The 19,957-nt window shown below is 44.0% G+C and overlaps 2 long non-coding RNA genes across 2 annotated transcripts in view; one reads left to right on the top strand and one right to left on the bottom strand.

The window, feature by feature from the left end:
- The window catches only part of LOC110741811, a 42,120-nt gene extending 30,380 nt beyond the window's left edge, over window positions 1-11,740 (bottom strand). Inside the window, exon 1 of the long non-coding RNA XR_002518719.2 lies at window positions 11,657-11,740. This is a non-coding gene — a long non-coding RNA (uncharacterized LOC110741811). The remainder of the gene's footprint in view (window positions 1-11,656) is intronic.
- LOC103879766 lies at window positions 11,541-16,950 on the top strand. The gene is made up of 2 exons (XR_640532.4): window positions 11,541-11,983; window positions 14,981-16,950. It is a non-coding gene; the product is annotated as an uncharacterized LOC103879766 (long non-coding RNA).
- The last annotated feature ends 3,007 nt before the right edge of the window (window positions 16,951-19,957 follow it).

Below are 19,957 nucleotides of genomic sequence, written 5' to 3' on the forward strand. Positions count from 1 at the left end.
AATCCTCACTGTAGGATATAATAAATTCCTCTTCAAAGGTTTTAGCCTGTAAATTATTAAGTACAATGAGTTCTGAGATCCACTCCAAAGAATCAATGTATCAGTATGTTCAGCTCCCCTGCTCTTTGTTCTTCATCTTAAAGTTTAACTTCCTTGTTCTCTTCGTCTCCTTGCCCCTAGTTTCAGTAAACAACCCCCTCCTAGCCCCCATCACCCGCTCTGTCCTGAGTCACCCCGGTCACTTGCTCTGACCTGAGTCATCCTGAGTCACCTGTTCTATAACCGTCCTTCCTGCCAAACTACTCACCCCGCCACTCTGGCTCATGCCCCTGCTGTCTTTAAAATAGCGAATCAGAATTAGCTTAGACTGTGCAGTCCAACCCTAGTCAATAGGGAAATGATACAGCCATAGGGGCCACTTGAGTCAGGGATAAGAACCCCTTCCCCTCCCTTGTTCAGGTGTGTTCTCACCATTGCTCCATCTGCGAGGCACGCCCTTCTATAGAAGTAAAATTGCCTTGCTGAGAAAATTGAATTTTATGCTCGAGTGTTATTTTTTTTGCAGCATCGAAAATTTATTTCTAACATAACTGAGGAGAGACAGTTTGTCAGTGAATATAATAAGATTTGTGACACTGTTGGTCTGAGGAGGTATTAGCTGAGTTGTGGCAGTAACTTCCCAATACAGAAATGAGAAAGATCACTTAAGATCTCACAGGCAATGAGTACTTTTGCCTGTTTTTCTTGGTACCAAGTAAAAAAAGTTAATAATGCAATATGTATCAAAGTCTGTTTAAAGTAACCAAAGATGTGCACAATTATTTACCTATAAAGATGGTCTTTGCATCATTGTTTATATTCTGAAAAAATAGGAAGTACTCAGTTTACTTCAAAAGAGTGTTTGGTGAATAATAAATTCAGTCATTGGAACACAGTGAAATAAAGTGGCATCCAAAGTTCTTTTTAAGAGTGTTGATAGATATAGATATTCCTTGACATAACAGTATGTTGAGGATAAAATACTGAATGGAAAATGCAGGTTGCTAAAAATTATCATGCTTTTACAAAACAATTACATTTTGTTTAGTAAAGCACACTCCCTACCCTCCACCCACGCTTTAACATCTCTGAAATTAGGATGCCTTTAGGATTTAATGGCATCTTCAATTGCTGTGTACAGGCGGCAGACATGATGTAACTGTCATCTGTGTGCATGTGAACACTTGGTAATTGCTGGTCATGGTATTACCTAAATTGAACTATCTGCATTTTGGTACAACACATTTGACTTTACCATTTAAAAGATCTTCAAAACCAAGAGAAAGAGACAAAGGGTGCCCAAATAGAAAGAGAGGAAGTCAAACTGTCTTGCTTGCAGATGACCTGATCCTACATCTAGAAAACCCCATCATCTCAGCTCAAAAGCTTCTTAAGCTGATAAGCAACTTCAGCAAAGTCTCAGGATACAAAATCAATGGCAAAAGTCACAAGCATCCCTATACACCAACAACAGACAAGCAGAGAACCAAATCATGAATGAACTCCCATTCACAATTACTACAAAGAGAATAAAATACCTAGGAATACAGCTTACAAGGGATGTGAAGGCACTCTTCAAGGAGGACTACAAACCACTGCTCAACATCCTGATAATCAGAGAAATGCAAATCAAAACCACAATAAGATACCATCTCAAGCCAATCAGAATGGCCATTATTAAATAGTCAAGAAGCAGCAGATACTGGCGAGGCTATGGAGAGATAGGAATGCTTTTACACTGTTGGGTAGGAATGTAAACTAGTTCAACCATTGTGGAAGACAGTGTGGCGATTCCTCAAAGACCTAGAACCAGAAATACCATTTGACCCAGTAATCCCAATACTGGGTATATATCCAAAGGACTATAAATCATTCAATCATAAAGATACATGTGCATGTATGTTTATTGCAGTACTATTCACAACAGCAAAGACATGGAATCAACCCAAATGCCCATCAATAACAGACTGGAAAAAGAAAATGTGGTACATATACACCATGAAATACTACGCAGCTATAAAAAGAAATGAGTTCATGTCCTTTGCAGGGACGTGGATGGAGCTGGAAGCCATCATCCTCAGCAAACTAACGCAGGAACAGAAAACCAAACACTGCACATTCTCACTTGTAAGTGGGAGCCGAAAAATGAGAACACATGGACATATAGAGGGAAACAACATACACTGGGACCTGTCAGTGTGGGGAGGGGGTGGGGGTGCGGGAGGATGATCATCAGGAAAAATAGCTAACACATGCTGGACTTAATACTTAGGTGATGGCTTGATGGGTGCAGTAAACCACCATGCCACACATTTTCCTATGTAATAAACCTGAACATCCTGCACATGTACCCCAGAACTTAAAATCAAATTTAAAAAATAAAAAAAAAGGTCTTTAAAAAATCACACTACGATTCAGTATCAAAATGAAAGTTATTTCATACGCAGAAAGGCATGAAAGCAAAGTGGAAGGAACTAAATTTGATTTTGGTGATACAAATTTTCTTTTTGTCTTGGAGAAAGGATCAAGGAAATCAGAAAAGACACAAACAAATCAAAAAACATTTTATGCTCATGGATAAGAAGAATCAATATCATGAAAATTAAGTATCTCTCCCAGTTCTTCCTGTGTAATATCTGCCTGATGATAATAATAGTAATAATAGCATTTATTGAGTTCTTACTATGTGCCAGGGACACGTATTTCATGTATATGTCTCTTTGAATACTTACCATAGTCATGGAAGGTAAGTATTATTACCTGAACTTTACAAATTAGGAAATTTAGGCTCAAGTTCACCCATTAAGGAAGAGGCAGAAACAGGATTCAAACTCCAGGTTCTATGGCTACAAACCTCCTTTTCTTACCCACTAGTCACAGTACATTTCTCTGAGCAAAGACCCCTGACTACCATCTATCCTTATCTTTCCAATCCTTCTACTTTTATTTTATTCCTATTCCTGGGGCTGGCCCCCTCTGTCCCCTTCCAACCTATATACCACGTAGACCATCAAAGAGCTGCTGCATGGTTCCCCCCTCGTCTCCTGTGTGACTCCCACCATCCTGTATCCTTTTGTCTTCCATAACTCCCTGGGTCTCCCATAACCCCCTGTGTCTCCCATGATTTTCTGTGCCTCCCACATCCCCTGTGCCTCTCACTATTTCCTGGCCTACAGTAGGGCATTCTGCTGGTCTGACTCCTATAATCCCCTTTGCTTCCCACAATCCCCTGTGCCACTCATGATTCTCTGTGCCTCCCACAATCTCCTATGTGTACAGTTAGCAGATAGTGTCCCCTAAGTACCCCCTTGGGTCCACTGGTTCTCCATGGCTGACTGAATTAGCCCTTCTCCTTAGCCTGGCCGCCAAGGGACAGTGGGACCTGCGCTAGTGAACTCCTGGGTAGGACCTAAGCTTAAAACCAGGTTCTAGGACTGCCTTCAGTAGAGGCATGGCTGAGGTGCTGTCTCAGTCCCTGCTCTGTCCCCAAGTCCCATCTCTGGCATTCACTGACTTGTTTGTTTGTGTATTTCTCAAACACGCCGTGAGTGAATGATTCTGAAGTCTTATCTCCTCAATCCCATGCTGAGCTCCTTCGGGCCTTGCCCCTTGTCTGATGTGAGCAGTCAGTAGCATCTATGTCTTGTGCTCAGCGTAAACACTGCCAGACTGGAATTGCGTCTTACCCACACTAATCCCCTGGCCTGACATTTGGACCTTAGGAGGTGATGCAGAAATTGAAGTGGGGCAAGAGTAAAAGAGGGACAAAGGGGACAGCATGCTACTCTCTCAGGAGTCAGGTGTGACCTTAAGACCATTGATCAAAGAACTAGTTTGGCATCTGGCTCAGTAAATTCCAGAGGAATCGGTGACTGTATGATGGAAGACAAACCGCACACCAATTCTATTCTCTGCCTGAGTCTCTAACAAAAGTGAAACAGAATGCAGTTGCTCCCAGGACAGAAAGCAAGTTAATTAAGTTAATGTTCAAACAATTCTTTATAATAAACACTTTTAATTCAGGATAAATCTTAGTTGAGTCTATCAGTGGTTAAATGTGCAGGTAGAGGACATTGAAGAGGAAATGACAAGCATACAGAAAGTTTTGTTGGAAGGAGCTAGTGGACAGATCTGGGGGGTACCCAGGTTGGAGGGGAGTGCAGTAAATGCCCCCCTGTGCAAGACAGTGGGGGGAAAGCAATGGGGTGGGGAACAAGGGGAAGAAAGTGACCTGTACCAAATGATAAGGGAGTGGTTCGTGAGAAAACTCTCCATCGAAGTGGGGACTATGAGAATCACACTCAGAGGGACAGGCACATAAGCCCCGATGCATCAGAGAAACAACACCCAAGACTTACAGCTGAACTTCCCAGCCTAACATTAGACTTACAGGAAGACAGAGGGAACATTATTACAGTGACCCAGGGGCTCAGAATTTCCTGCCAAGTCCCATTTCAAAAACCCTAAGCAAGGAGCTATGTTGCTTTGTGAACTATTTCACAGAGCTGACCTTAGCTTGCAAGAAAATTATAGCAGAGACCACCAACTTGGGGTGTGTTTGAGATTGTCCAGAGTATGTGGCTCCTTTAACCCTTAAACATCCTAGGTGACTTTGAGATTACCCTGAAAAGCCTCATGAGGCTCCTGGGGATCTGGGGAGAGTGGAGGGAGAATTATGTGATACTAGCCCAAGTCCTGGTAGAGAGCTACCTAGGATAGAGCATGAACAAATGATTGAATGCATCCAGTAAGTCCTTTCTTCGAGTGGCTTTTCACAAAATGACTTTGCTTTTTCCAAATGAGGTCTCTGATGATCAGGGAAGAGGGGTGCAGTCAGAATTCCTTTATTTTAAAAAAAATTTGTATTTTAGAGACAGGATCTCTCACTCTGTCACGCAGGCTGGAGCGTAATGGCATGACCATAACTCACTACAGCCTCAGGCTCCTGGGCTCAAGCAATCTTCCTTCCTCAGTCTTCAGAGTAGCTGCGACTACAGGCACTCACCACCATGTGCAGCCCAGAATTCCTTTTACTTTTAGTTTCGTAGAGATGAGGTCTCACTATGTCACCTAGGCTGGTCTTAAACTCCTGGGCTCAAGTGATCCTCCTGCCTCTGCCTCAGCCTCCCAAAGTGCTGGATTACAGGCGTGAACCACCCTACCCAGACCAGAATTCCTTTAAAGTCATGAAGGGTTAGAAGAAGAACTAAGATTGGCCCCTGTCTTCTGAGGATCTGTGGGCTGTGGCTCAATCTTTGGCCTGGGCATTGGGTCTTGTTGTGTGAAGGACTCTGTATTCACAAGGTAGCTCTCACTTCTCCTTCTCAGGACAGGAGGCCCAGAATCTTGCTGCTACAGAGGTCTGTTCTCAGGGGTCCTGCACGAGCTCTGGCAGAGATCTGCTCTCTCCTTCAGTGTTCTTATGCTCACTTTGAGCAAAAATGCTCAAGGTGATCAGTTGGTGATTTGTAGAGCACAATGATGGAACAGCTGGGGAAGAACATGGACAAGTGGAAAGAGGAGAGGCTCTAAAGTTCAGCAATGGAGCCAGAGTTTTGAACTCCTCTTGGAAGAGTGAGGTCCTGGGCACTGGAACCTGGCTTCCTTAGCATGCATGTGGCAGGGAGAGCTGCAGCGGGCAGTGAGTTGCCTTTAGAAAAGTGTCCTTCCTGGCTTGACACATGGTACCAACTGTGCCTTGACCTGTTTGTTTGTTTGTTTATTTGAGATGGAGTCTCTCTCTGTTGCCCAGGCTGGAGCGCAGTGGCATGATCTCGGCTCACTGCAAGCTCCACCTCCCTGGTTCACACCATTCTCCTGCCTCAGCCTCCCAAGTAGCTGGGACTACAGGTGCCCGCCACCACGCCCGGCTAATTTTTTTGTATTTTTAGTAGAGACAGTGTTTCACCGTGTTAGCCAGGATGGTCTCAATCTCCTGACCTAGTGATCTACCCGCCTTGGCCTCCCAAAGTGCTGGGATTACAGGCATGAACCACTGTGCCCGGTCGACCTATTTATTTATTTTAAAATTGGAATAAGAATAATCAAAGATGTTTTCAGGATTTAATAATAATAACACTTAGTGGTGTTTACCCTGGGCTGGACACTATTCTAAGTTTATGTATATTAATTCGTATAATCCTCATAGTGACCTTAGGAAGCAGGTACTACTATTAATACAAATTTATATATGGAGGCACAGATAGTTAAGTACCTTGTTCAAGTTCCTACAACTAGTGAGTGGCAGAGCTGGGGTCTGAAGCTAGACAATCTAGCTCCAAGGTCGATGCTGTTAACAACTAGCCAGTTGTTTGTCAAATACAAAGGGGGGCAGAGAGTAAGAGGCATTCAAGTTATATTTCATTCATTTTCAAACAAATAATTTTTCCCACATTTTAACATCTCTATAATCTGCATACAGGTTTTTGCTATGTTAGCCAGGCTGGTCTCGAAATCCTGACCACAAATGATCTGCCCGCCTCTGCCTCCCAAAGTGCTGGGATTACAGGCGTGAGCCACTGCACCTGGCTGGTTTACTTTTTAACCTCCTCTCCTTTTTTCTCAAACCCTGCCTCCGTGGGGCCTTGTTTAATCACACTATCTGGAGTCTCTTCCCAAACCTCGCTATCTGCTTCTCTGCTTTTCTTTATTTTGTGGATTGATTGTCTGCTGCTTCTGGATGTGAGCGCTAGGACGGTAGGCATTTTAGTCTGGTTGTGTTTCTTATTTGTTAGTTTTGCTGCTGTGCACCCAGTACCTAGAATAGATATCAGACACCACAGACATGGTGGCCCCCAACAAGTAGTTCTTAAATGAATGAATAAATGAATGAGGAATGAGGACTCGCTGGAGATTCTTGTTTGGTGTTTAAAGAAGGTTCACTCTGAGATTATTTGCTCATCCTTAGAAGCAGGAGGCTGTGGAGAGAGAGAGACGAGGTGGAAGGTCCACGGCCCTGCATTCTAGGCCTTTGCTCATTAGAAATCCAAGGGCAGTGGCCAATCTCTGGAAAAACTATGACAGAAAATAACATTTGACAGAATGCCAGAGAGCATCTAGATAAATTTTGTCAATTAAAAAAAATGAGGAAAGAAAAAAACAAATGCAAGCACGAATTTTTACTAAATCCTAGGTTTAAAAAAAAACAAACTGCTATTAAAGAGAATTGGGGCATAATTGGGAAATCTGAAACTAAGCTAAATGGGCCGGGATGGTGACTCACCTGTAATCACCTGTAATTCCAGCACTTTGGGAGGCCGAGGCAGGTGGATCACCTGAGGCCAGGAGTTTGAGACCAGGCTGGCCAACATGGGGAAACCCTGTCTCTACTAAAAAATACAAAAATGGCCGGGCGCGGTGGCTCAAGCCTGTAATCCCAGCACTTTGGGAGGCCAAGATGGGCGGACTCTGGCTAACATGGTGAAATCCCGTCTCTACTAAAAAATACAAAAAATTAGCCGGGTGTGGTGGCGGGCGCCTGTAGTCCCAGCTACTCGGGAGGCTGAGGCAGGAGAATGGTGTAAACCCGGGAGGCGGAGCTTGCAGTGAGCTGAGATCCGGCCACTGCACTCCAGCCTGGGCGACAGAGCGAGACTCCGTCTCAAAAAAAAAAAAAAATACAAAAATTAGCCAGGCATGGTGGTGGGCACCTGTAATCCCAGCTGCTTGGGAGGTTGAGGCAGGAGAATCACTTGAACCCAGAGGCAGAGGTTGCAGTGAGCTGAGATCACGCCACTGCACTCCAGTCTGGGTGACAGAGTGAGACTCCATCTCAAGGGAAAAAAACAAAGAAAAAGGAAATAAGCTAAATAGTAGGTGCTATTAGAGAATTACTGTAAACTCAGCTCTGATAATGGTACTCAGGTTAAGTAGAATACTCCTAAATTCTTTGGGGATGTGTGCTGAAGTGTTTAGGGAAGAAATATCACCATGTGCACAATTTATTTTCAGCTGCCTTCTAAGAGCGGGCGCAGCTTATTCACGTGATGGCTCTCTCCCATGATCGCTGCCATCAAGCCCCTGCCCCTCCGCACCACCAGTGTTCTGGACGTGTTTCCGGCCATAAGAAGAGGAACTTTCGTGGGAGAAGGTGATGCGTGTGTGAATGCAGAGATGAAACCAGGACTCGCTGTCAATATTCCATTTTCACTTGGGTCCTGACTTGTGACCTTGAGTTGAAAGTGATTTTGATTCTCTTAATAACAAATCTGAGGCTGCAGCAACCCAGCTTCCTTCCAGCCCCACTGGGCTTGGCCTGGTCCCTGCACATGGCAGATTAACCTCCTTTGTTCTCTTTACTGGTAGAGTAAATAACCAGTTAGTCCGTACAGCCCATGCCCTTTGTCATTTCTCTATATCCAACTTTTTTTTTTTTCTATTTACTTTTTTCTTATTTTTAGAGACAGTGGCCTCGCTATGTTGTCCAGGCTGCAGTCAAATTCCTGGGCTCAAGGGACTCTCTTGCCTCAGTCAACTGAACTATTCACGATTAAAGATGAATTCATCTCCTGTTTCACTTGAGGTTTCAGAGCAAATGACGAGCAAGTATTCTCAGCTTTACTACACAGAGAGCAAACTAAAGCATCAGAAATATGAAGTTATTTTTGTCCAAAGGCAAAAATCCAAATGGCAAAGAGTCTTGAATGAGACCCAGGATCCCCAGTCCCCAAACTTCAGCATTCCTCATGGCAAAAGTTTGACATTCTTCATTGGAAATTATCAATTTCTTTTTTTCCATTTGACGAAGTCTGCAGCCCATGGCAGGAAGATGAGAAAATCATGGGGCAAATCACCCACAATGATTGGAGCCTGCTTCCAGCTGCAGCTACTGGAAAGGTACCTGATTTTGGTTTTCACTGTTGGTGAAGCCCAATTTTGCAGCCTGTATCTGAATATACACATTAGGGATCTAGACTTTCTAAGTTAAACTTCAACCTTCCAAGACTCACATCTACCTTATTTTTTAAAAAAGGCACTCACCTTTATTTCTTAAAAAATAAAAAGTCACTTTTTTTTTCTTTCCAGGACAGAGTCTTATTCTAGTGCCCAGGCTGCAGTGCAGTGGCACGATCTCGGCCTACTGTAACCTCCACCTCCCAGGCTCAAGCAATCCTCCTGCCTCAGCCTCCCAAGTAGCTGGGACTACAGGTACATGCCACCATGTCCAGCTAATTTTTGTAGTTTTTGTAGAGACAGGATCTCGCTGTGTTGCTCAGGCTGCTCTCAAACTCCTGAGCTCAATCAATCCGCCCACCTCGGCCTACCAAAGTGCTAGGATTATAGGTGTGAGCCACAGTGCCTGGCCAAAAAATCACTTTTAAAGGCAGCTGAGGTAGAGTTGTGTGATTTGCCAGAAGTTTGATAAACATTCATCCTGTCTCTGAAATTCAGAATCCTTGCAAGTACCGTGGCTGGGAATGTAAAGAAAATCATCTGAAAGCTGAACATCTGTCTTCATCCTGGTTTTCTAAATGAAGGGAAAACCATCTCAGCAAAAATGCTGATGAAAGGGACCGGACAATGTGGGACGAGGCCTGGGGGTGGAAGGGATTTGTCCTGCCCTTTGAAAGAACGTCTTCGAAAGAATATCTTTGAAAGAATGTCTTTCTTTCAAAGGGCAGGACAGCGGGGAGCCCTGAGGAATCTGTTTCACTTGAAAGGAGAAAAAACAACAGTGTTTTCTTTTTTAAAAAGGCACTCACCTTTATTTCTTAAAAAATGAAAAGTCACTTATTTTTTCTTTCCCAGAGTCTTATTCTAGGGTCCAGGCTGAAAAAAAGTACTGTGCACTTTTCAGAATTTCTTTTCAGAATCAGGATGGCTGAAATCAGGTGAAGCAACTTAAAAACTGCACAGCAAGTTTGCAAAGGCAGTGCCAACACTGCAGTGCCAGAAATGCGACCATAAAAAAAAAAAAATCCCCTTGACACCATATTTATCTACTAATGCTGGGGAGCACAGGACTTTGGCGATTTCCAGACGGCCCTCGGGATGTTTTCCTCGCCTCGGGGAGCCCTGTTTGGGCTTTTCCCATAGGAACTGGAGGCCCATCCCTCAGCCCTGTTGGAGGGCCCTGACTTCTGTAGGACCAAGTGTGCAGGATCTCTCGGGTGGTCATAGGCAACCTGAAGGAACTTAGTCCCCCCAGGAACCTAGGGAGCATGCCAGGAACAAACAGTGGTACCCACTCCCTGGGCTCATTTCTTGAGTTCAGCTCTTCGGCAAGAAAAAAAAAAAGGCCGTTAGTATATTTTGTTTTTCATTTTTACCTGAAAAGAAATATGACAACTAACAGGAAGTATGACACTAGCAGGATGACAATACCTGCTAGTGAAATTAAGGACACCCAGCTCCTCAGATCATCATCAACTGGAATGACCAGACCTCACTTCAGGTTGCATTTGTGTTTACTAGAGAGAGCAACGAGGAGTTTCCTTTTAAAGAATAAGAAAGCAAAATAGCAATGTGGTGAAACCTCATCTCTACAAAAAAGTACAAAAATTAGCCAGGTGTGGGCACCTGTAGTCCTAGCTACTGGGGAGGCTGAGGCAGGGGGATCACTTGAGTCCAGAAGGTCGAGGCTGCAGTGAGCTGTGATCACGTCACTGCACTCCAGCCTGGGTGACAGTGAGACCTTGCCTTAGAAAAAAAAAAAAAAAGAAGAAGAAGAAAGAAAGGGAGGGAAGGAAGGAAGGAAGGAAGGAAGGAAGGAAGGAAGGAAGGAAGGAGGGAAGGAAGGAGAGAGAGAAAGAGAAAGAAAGAGATTGAGAAGGAAAGAAAAGAAGGAAGGAAGGAAGGAAGGAAGGAGAAAAGAAAAGAAACCAAAGAAAGAAAAACAAAATAACAAAACGACCCTGAAAAGGAAAAGAAATAATCAGAGCATAAAAAATAATCGCTGACGGCTGGACATGGTGGCTCATGCCTGTAATCCCAGCACTTTGGGAGGCCAAGGCGGGAAGATCAACTGAGGTCAGGAATTTGGGACCAGCCTGGCCAACATGGCGAAACCCCGTCTTTACTAAAAGTACAAAAATTAGCCGGGCGTAGTGGGCACCTGTAGTCCCAGCTACTCAGGAGGCTGAGGCAGGAGAATTGCTTGAACCCGGGAGGCAGAGGTTGCAGTGAGCTGAGCTCGCACCACTGCACTCCAGCCTGGGTGACAGAGTGAGACTCCATGTCAAAAAAATAAATAAATAAAAAATAAAAAGCAATAATAATAGCCGACAACAGAATACAGCTAGGCCGAGCAGCAGCCTCCTCTGCTGTCCGTGCGCTCGCATGTTGCCTGACTGTGGGCTCTGTTTGTCTTGGTCCCCGTGGCATTACCAGAGCTTAGCAGATAAGGAGGAGCTTCATACATAATTGTTGGCGTGAACAAAGGAATGCATGGTAACCATGCATTCAGAAATGACCAGTTCAAGAGGAGAATGAGATTGGCTTCCAAATATTGGTCAAGAGCTCTACATAGCACGAGCTAAGGATCTTAGTAGGCTCCTGTGACCGGTGACTCTTCTGGCTCTAGAAATCTGGGGAGGTGACCAGGTCATACATGGCAGTCTTCCTGTGAGGAACGTTAAACTGGTTGGAACTTGGGGTTCTGAGGGGAAGATGTACTCACCAGGTGACCTGCCTGTTCTGCCTCAGTGGCCTCCATGGCTGCCTGCTGGCCGCACGCCCCCACTCAGCAGAGGAATGGACTTTCCAATCTTGCTGAGTCTGTTTGACCAAAGGTGATGCTGACTTAGTGGCCTAAGGTCGTGCCCTCCCTCCCCCACTGAATCGATAAATAATGCGACTTATCAGAAAGAGAAAGAATTGTTTACTTTTAAACCCTGGATCCCATAAAGGGAGAGGGGAGAAGCCTAAAGCCACAGAAGCTGTAGAAGGCGCCATCCTGCCTGTCACAGGAGGGCCCCTGGACTGAGAGGACCGGAGCTGACTGGGGGTAAGTGCGGCTCTCCCCGGGCGCCAGCCAACCCCCCTGAGTGATCAGGCTGTCCTTTGGGGTGGCCGCTGACTGAGAAGTGATGGGAGGCTACTGACCCCAGTGTCAAAAGAGATGCCACCCAGCACCTGAGCAGCAGGAGGTGTTGAACACACCGTCACTTTGTCTTCCATAATTTTTCTGATTCTTCAGAAAGCCTGAGGGAAACTGGAGACTTTCTTTAGAGAGAGTAACAAATGGTTTCCGTTTAAAGAAAAATAACAAAATGGCTTAAGGAGGAAAAGAAATGATCACCCTGCAGAGGGAGAGAGGATGAGGCTGGGGAGGAGCTGAGGGCTCAGGGACGGTGTGGGCTTTTATTTCTGCCCTTGGAGTGGCTGGACATTAAGCCAGTTCTTGTTTTTACGATGGCCTGATTGAACAATAACACCAAACCTTCACACAAAATGCCGGCATTAGACTCATTCCTTTGGCATGCCTCTGTCCAAGTCATATTGTTCCCTCGACAGCACTAAAAATAGCCGGACACCTGTGCAGAAATGAAACGGCTCCTTAGGAATCCCCAAGTCTCAGCAATTCTCTTTAAAAGGAGTCCATGGAGGCCCCAACTTGGCCAAAAATGTACCTAGTGATTCCTTCTTCCCCACTGGTTGGTGAGAAACACAGGCAATTACAGGTGCCTGAATAGGGAACTTCCCAGATTTCCCTTCTAGATGGATTTCAGTGAGGAAAGAAATGCTGCTTTGCTCCCTGTTGACAAGAACGTTCTATTTTAAAATTTCCATGCACTTTCAAAATGACAACTCAGAAGTATAATACTGACTTCCTTTGTCATGCAGACTAACAGCCTAAAAGAATCAAATGAATGCATTTAACCCATCTATTTTAAATGGCAGTAAATGTGAATTCAGAGTAAAAAGCATTTCCATTTATCTTTCACTTTTTGAGAAATCTTTTTTTTTTTTTTTTTTTTTTTTTTTTGGTACTGATGGGTTAGGTTTGCAGCAAGGTGACGCTTCATAGTCCCCAAAGCACCCAAACCCCAGCGGGGTTGGCCCTAGAATGCTCTTAGCCCCTGGGAACAACATATTAAAGCAAAGACAAGCTGCTCGTGCCCAGATCTGACCTGAGAAAGAATAGGGAGTGCTGCGATATTCCTGGTGCTTGTGAATCTAAGACGTCATGCTGGGAGCTGTGGGGCATACAGAATGCGTACAGAGTGATGAATTTGCTGGAGGGTCTGGCTTTGTAAAGGCTTCCTCCTTAATGAGCTTTTTTTCTCACTTATGAAAAGAAATGCAGGGCATTAAAAGAGTAGCAAACCAAATCTAGCCTGTTTTTCATACTCACAGGTCCAATGGGAAAGCTGCATTCTGAATTGGCCACAGCAGCTAGAGATGCCTAGAGTTTTCGTCATGGTTGGGAAGACGAGGGCAGGAACATGACAACGCACAGAAATTTTGTGTGTGTGTTTTCTTTAGAAATGGGATCTCAAACAACTGGGCTCAAGGGATCCTCCTGCCTAAGACTCCTGAGTAGCTGAGACTCCAGGAGAAATTCAGGATTAATAGACAGCCATTCAGGAATGGCTAGCACTCAGCCTTTCTCAGGGAGATCTCAGGAAGTAAGGCATAAAGAGAGATGGTGGGAGATTTATGTGGATGGGATCAGGGGCCTGGGGAAGCTAAACAGAATCCCTCAAGGCCTTTTCTACACTGTGGAAAATTGTGCTGGCATTTGAACAAGTCACCCTGATTAATATCCAACATCTTTGCCTTAAGCATTATTTTTTCAAAGGAAATAATGTGTTAATACATCCCAACTTGTGTATAATGTTTCTGTTTGTTATTAGCTCGTACTATTTAAGTTCAGTTGTTAAATTTGAAAATACTAGAACATTAAAAATTTGCAAAATGAGAAATGATTATGTGAATTTTTAAAGTATTCAGAAGTGGATCCTGGCATTAACCACTTTTAATTTATTTTACTAGTGATATATTATTGGATGACTTTTTTTTTTTTTAAAAGAAGCCTTCTGCTTGCTTGTTTAAACTGCTTTATAAATTGATAGTTTAACCACTTCTGCAGAAACAAAAAAGTAATAAAAGATGATGGCCATTTTAGCAACGTTTAAAATTTGCTCACAAGACAAAATGATTGGCACTCAGTATGTGTTTAGTGATAGGTGCAATAATACCGTAAAATTATTATACTGCATAATAAAGTATTTCACTAACAATTTGCTAAAAAATTAGCCTGAGGCCTGCCACTCAGCACAGCACTAACTTTTCATGCTTGTGACAAATTGTCTGTGAGTAGGGTGGGCTCCAACCTTCCCAATTTCAGAAGAGTATTTTGCAAGAAGGAATTTGTATTGAGAGTCCAGAAAGAAAATTGCTTAACATTTTTTAAATTCTCATTTTTCTCATTTAAAAAGTGCCACATGAATCAGAAATTAACAAATGCACACAAAAGGAGAAAATAAAAAGAAACCATAATTTCTCTACTGAAAGATAACCATGGTTAACATCTGGTGTTTTGGCCTCAGGCATGTATGCATTTTTTTTTCACAGAAAGGGACTCATACTGTGTATATTGTTTTATAAACTGCTTTTTAATTCAATAACATATATTGAATTTCTCTCCAAATCTACCAGACTTTTCTACAGAATCAATTTACATGATCATGGTATATCATAAATATATTACTCTTCTCCTATAGCTGGACGTTTAGGTTGGTTCCAATGTTTACCCTTATAAACAATGCCACTATGAGCAACCTTATAGGTAAATCTTTTTACAAATTTTTGACATTTTCCTGGAGATAGATTTCTGGGCCATAGAAATCGAGGTTGATTTGGGGCGGAGGAGTTGGTAAGATTTACCTGTAAAGGTTGATTTGGGGGGTGGGGAGCTGGTAAGGTTTACCTGTAATGCATTAACTTCCTCAACTCTTTTCATCTTCCATCTGTTCCTTCCCTTTTCTGTCTTTTGCAGATCATTCAAAGCCAAAAGCCAACAGAGCCCCCATGGAGAAGTGGGGGATGCTCAGATGCTGCTATGGAGCCCTGAGAAGTGAAATGGACCCAAGCCCTTGCCCAGGATAGAGCGCTCCAAGTGCGTCCTCCGGGGACCCTTTTAACCAGTGCATTGTTCACCTCTCACTGTTTCTTCCCAACAGAGCTAAGAGACTTCTAGAGCTTCTTGTGATAGTCAGCGATAGCCCTGGTATGACCAGGAGGTGGGGATTTCTGTTCTAGGTCCCTCAGCAAAGATTAAGCAGGCCAAGCCTGGCTACTGCGTTAGAGGCGCTGTAGAGAAAGGGAAGGACAAAATGGGCCACACACCTGCGTCCACTGCTGGGCGGCACCCAGAGTGCTGGCGGTTTGTGGCAGCGACTGGGGCCACCTAGAACAGTTCTAGGGTTCGTAGTCATTCTCTCTGTGTCATGGAAGACTGCCCAGGAGGCGAGTCCCACCTAAGAGAGTATGTCTAAATTTAGGCCACTGGCATGTCCTGCTGCCTTGCAAATGACGACATTTCATGAAAGAAAGCCAGGGCCACCGACAGGAATCAAGGAAATCAGTCACTTAGTGGAAGATAACGAATCCACAAAGTGAAAAGGGGAAAGAAAAAAAAGAGGCAACTTCAACACTCCAACCCCCTGGGAGCAGACCGACTTTCAGCTTTTGCAGGGGGATGATCACAGCCTGAAGAGGGTGATTTCATGATCTACATGAGAATAAGGTGCATGTTTTTTTCTGAAAAATACAGAAGGGTTCATTTTCAGCTGTTAAAGATGGGTCAGTTTTAGGGCTAAAGCAAGGCTCTGGTCAGATGTTAACAACTCAGTTATCCTGGGGAAAAAAATAACTGGCTCCCAACTCTCCCTTTTCAGCATTTGCAGGAAAAGAAGGAGTAGATAAATGCTTTATTTCCTCTCATTCTCCATGGTGGGCAGGAGTTCACATAACGATTAGAAACCATTTTTAACAGGAAAGCCAAGTAAATCCTGTAGGGATTTATTTGGAGCTCCCTTTTTGCTAGAAAATGAGTATCATGAACTAAAAATGGACTCATTTCCTCTCTCTCCATCTACCTCCCTTTCTTCTCTCCCCTCATCTCCCACCCACTGCTATGGTGGAAAATGACTGTGGTCAAGAAGATTGAACATTTGAGCAAGACCAGGTGCCTTTATATCCAATAGATGCACGGAGAGTAGATCACAACACATCTAACTGCTGTATCCCCATATAAAATAATTTTAATTTCCTAGACTGCAGAATTGATCACATTTACTGATGATGGATTGGGAAGTATGTGAGGAGGTAAGAGTTGGAGAGTGTTCATTCATTCGGTCAGATTATTCTCATTTATAATGTGGTCTTCCCCTAAATATTTATTTCCGGAAATCTATTCTCTCTAGAGATTCTTTCTCTCTCAGCCATTTTAGAAAATTTTTGTAAACAGAGTTCCTGTCCATTTTCACAGGACGTTTTTGCAGAAGGGGTTTGTTGGGTGGCAGTGGAACACAGGCAGTGGACCCCTTTACTACTACTCTACTGTTCCAGAACACAGAAGCCTCTCATCTGTGAGTCTTCAGCTCTTCCCATTGCTCAAGATGCTTGCACCTGTGATGCTTCTTTCCTCTGCTCAGGTCACAATATGTGGAGCTGACAAGGTTCCCCTATTGTCAGTGACAATGGTGGAATGTGGAGGTGAAGTTGACACCTTCGTGGCTGCAGATTTTCCTTAGCAGAGCTGTGGAGTGTGACAATGGTGTTTGTGTCTAAACTATCAAACGCCATTATCACACTAAATAGCTACTACTAGGCAATCCTTCCCTCGATAAATGTCCTGGCATCGTTTGCTTTGAGCAAGAAGGTTCATCTAATTGTTCCCAATCTTGTGTACTTACTGAATAAAGTCTGGTTCTCTTGCACTCATAACCAATATGATTAGCTGAACCCTGCCTCTCACATGCTGTTGTTACATACCTTAGCTGGTGATGAATTTTCTTGTTTTCCCAAGTCAATAACAAGATTGCAGACCAGGCGCGGTGGCTCACGCCTGTAATCCCAGCACTTTGGGAGGCCAAGGCAGGCGGATCACTTGAGCTCAGGAGTTCAAGTCCAGCCTGAGCAACATGGTGAAACCGTGTCTCTACAAAAACTACAAAAATCAGCCAGGCATGGTGGAATGTGCCTGTAATCCCAGCTACTTGAGAGGTTGAGGTGGGAGGATCAATTGAGCCCATGAGGTCGAGGCTGTAGTGAGCTGTGATGGCACCACTGTACTCCAGCCTGTGTGATAGAGCAAGATCCTGTCTCAAAAAATGAAAATAAAAAGATTGCAGAGTCCCTCAGAGCACCCAACACAAGGCCAGGCACCAGGTAATCATTCAACCCATGCTTATAGAGTTAAAATGAATAGTTAGGGAAGTGTTAGATGCAGAAGGCTAAGACTGGGCTAAATCTATGTTATGCAGACCACAAGCTTATAGGTACAAAATTAAGGTGTATGGGTCCTTCTCTTTTCATCTTTAAAAAATCCAACTTTCTAATAAACCTACACATGGCTTCAGTGACCTTTCAGAAATTCTAGAACATGTTTGATTTCTACTGATTTCAATCAATTACTAGGCTGATTACTGAATTCGTACACTAGGTCTTTCTTCCTCTTGCGTCAGTGAATTACCATCAGAAAATTTTTTATGAACCATGTGTGAGCTACCATGGCAAATCTGGGACCCATGCAGTTTCTGGGACAGTTGGCCCAGTCAGGTGCTCTGGTTAGGAACCCATTCTGTCTCTGAGAGGCATCTAAAGTCAGGAGTAGGTTTCATCTGTGCTGGACTAAAGCTTCCCTCCTCAGACTTGGCTAAATGGAGTAGTACATGTTCAATCAAATTGACAGGGTTAAATCAACCATCAGAAACAAACTCAATCATTCAACCATTCACTTATGAAATAAATATGTGCAGAGGCTACCATGTGCCTGACACTGTCCTAGGCATTGAGGACACTTTTAAATTAAATGTTTCTGATGTTATTTCCAGAGATGGGCATCCACTGGCTCACATTATATTTCGGGACCATTGTAATTCTTCCAAATGGGAGCGAAATTAGCAAAACTTTGTGAAATAATTCTGAGTCCCTTGCTGGAAAGCCTCACTTGAATGCAGCCCACACATTTATGATACACTACAAAGGCTTCAAGGTCATGAGATGCCTCTGTCCAAAGAAGAGGAAGGGCACCCTTGCCTGCCCCGCATCTCTTACCACCTGTCATTTCTTCCCTCCTGGCATCATCTACTGTCAAGAGGAGAATCAGACTCCCTGAAATAACTGAGACACTGACATTCCTTTTTATGTGCATTTTTCTGGCAAAGGCTGTAATTGAACAGGCATTAATAGAGGGCTGTACACAGATCATGCTCATGCACACTGTGTTAGTCCGTTTTCACGCTACTGACAAAGACATGCCCAAGACTGGGAAGAAAAAGACGTTTAATTGGACTTATAGTTCCACATGCCTGGGGAGGCCTCAGAATCACGGCGTGAGACAAAAGGCACTTCTTACATGGCAGCAGCAATAGAAAATGAGGAAAAAGCAAAAGGGGAAACCCCCGATAAACCCATTAGATCTCATGAGACTTATTCACTATCATGAGAATAGCACGGGAAAGACTGACCCCCATGATTCAATTACCTTTCCCTGGGTCCCTCCCACAGCACGTGGGAATTCTGGGTGATACAATTCAAGTTGAGATCTGGATGGGGACACAGCCAAACTGTATCACACGCCATTTCATTTGATCCATACAACACAGGGCAAAGATGATGGGTTTGACAAACAGAGTCTAAAGGGTTCTGGAATCATCTGGTCCTCCAATCACAACTCAACATGGATCTCTTATGTCTAAAGTTCTGGCCAGGCACGGTGGCTCACGCTTGTAATCTCTGCACTTTGGGGGGCCAAGGTGGATGGATCATGAGGTCAGGAGATCGAGACCATCCTGGCTAACATGGTGAAACCCCATCTCTACTAAAAATACAAAAAAAATTAGCTGGGCGTGGTGGCGGGCTCCTGTAGTCCCAGCTACTCGGGAGGCAGAGGCAGGAGAATGGCATGAACCCGGGAGGCAGAGCTTGCAGTGAGCCGAGATCGCACCACTGCACTCCAGCCTGGGTGACAGTGCAAGACTCCATCTCAGAAAAAACAAAAAAAAAGTCTAAAGTTCTATCCTTTACCTGCAGCCTTCTTTGGCCTGGTTATTCTGTGAAATCTCATGCTTCACAGTTGAATCTGCGGAAAGGCTGGGTCAATAATACGATCAATATCCTCATCTCCCCATCTGCTTTGTCAGTGGATTCTGAGGGAAAACCTGTAAATTAGAGAGGGATGAGCCATGTAAGAATCTCTCTTTGTGAGTGTTCATCATGCGGAGAAAGCTGAAAATTGCAAAACCCTGTAATCATGAAATGAAAGAGAAGGAACATCTAAGTGGTTGCTTTGGGGTCAGGAAGAGGGTGGACAAACTGTCCCAACACCAAGCAGCCAGCTACATGACCCAGCCACTTTATGTGGCACCAAATGACCCAGAGTCTTGAGGTTCTGAACTGTTCCCATACTCGGGGACAATGTGAGGACTGGGTGTTCCATATTCCTTCTTTTCACTCCCACTCACTCTGAGATTTTTCTCAGGTGGAATTAAACAGGGAGCCCAGTGAACAGCATTCTGTGTCTTTTCTGCTAGGCTGGCTCATTTAATGGCTTATTATAATTGCTGCCTGGATTCGTTTTGCATTCGGGGTTGGAGACCTGTCATTTCTGTAGATCTCTAAGGAGCACACATAGAAGGCAAAGCTTCCCTCTCCCTTTTCTACCTCTAATTACAATCCTGCTGCTCCAAATCTCTGATGATGGCATCCTTCCCCAGACTAGCTTTTATCCCCCCTTCCCTCCCCAGGA

Source organism: Papio anubis, chromosome 19, assembly GCF_008728515.1.
Source record: "Papio anubis isolate 15944 chromosome 19, Panubis1.0, whole genome shotgun sequence".
NCBI lineage: Eukaryota > Metazoa > Chordata > Mammalia > Primates > Cercopithecidae > Papio > Papio anubis.